Source organism: Schistocerca cancellata, chromosome 4 (assembly GCF_023864275.1).
Source record: "Schistocerca cancellata isolate TAMUIC-IGC-003103 chromosome 4, iqSchCanc2.1, whole genome shotgun sequence".
NCBI classification, from domain to species: Eukaryota; Metazoa; Arthropoda; class Insecta; order Orthoptera; family Acrididae; genus Schistocerca; species Schistocerca cancellata.
This window is the reverse complement of record NC_064629.1, coordinates 691,919,164-691,919,907: the sequence shown is the minus strand read 5'-3', so window position 1 is coordinate 691,919,907 and position 744 is coordinate 691,919,164. Positions and strand designations below refer to the sequence as shown.

The 744-nt window shown below is 47.6% G+C and overlaps 1 non-coding gene across 1 annotated transcript; it reads left to right on the top strand.

Annotated features, from left to right (window-relative positions):
* Positions 1 to 327: 327 nt before the first annotated feature.
* On the top strand, positions 328 to 402 carry Trnas-cga (transfer RNA serine (anticodon CGA)). Its single transcript has one exon. It is a non-coding gene; the product is annotated as a tRNA-Ser (tRNA).
* The last annotated feature ends 342 nt before the right edge of the window (positions 403 to 744 follow it).

Below are 744 nucleotides of genomic sequence, written 5' to 3'. Positions count from 1 at the left end.
GTCCTCACAGCTTTACTTCTGCCAGTACCTCGTCTCCTACCTTCCAAACTTTACAGAAGCACTCCTGCGAACCTTGTAGAACTAGCACTCCTGAAAGAAAGGATATTGCGGAGACATGGCTTAGCCACAGCCTTGGGGATTGTTTCCAGAATGAGATTTTCGCTCTGCAGCGGAGTGTGCGCTGATATGGCTAAGCCATGTCTCCGCAATATCCTTTCTTTCAGGAGTGCTAGTTCTGCAAGATTCGCAGGAGAGCTTCTGTAAAGTTTGGAAGGTAGGAGACGAGGTACTGACAGAAGTAAAGCTGAGAGGACGGGGCGTGAGTCGTGCTTGGGTAGCTCAGTTGGTAGAGCACTTGCCCGCGAAAGGCAAAGGTCCCGAGTTCGAGTCTCGGCTCGGCACACAGTTTTACTCTGCCAGGACGTTTCATATCAGCGCACACTCCGCTGCATAGTGAAAATCTCATTCTGCGATCGTGTTTTTAACATCTGGCGATTTGTAAGACGATTACACCTCTTTTTCTAAGACTCAGTGGTACCTCTATGAGACATGTCCACCCATCGCTGATTTTTGGTCAGTATTATTTCGTATTGCCAGAAATCAGTCATTGGCGAAGTATTATACTCAGGGGATGCGTGATAGGTTCGCCTTGAGCATCAGGCTCATATAGTATTTTTTTGTGTTCTGGCATGTGCAAAGCAAGTGACTATGTCCAGTCGTAAGGAAGGTATGGATTTCACGTGG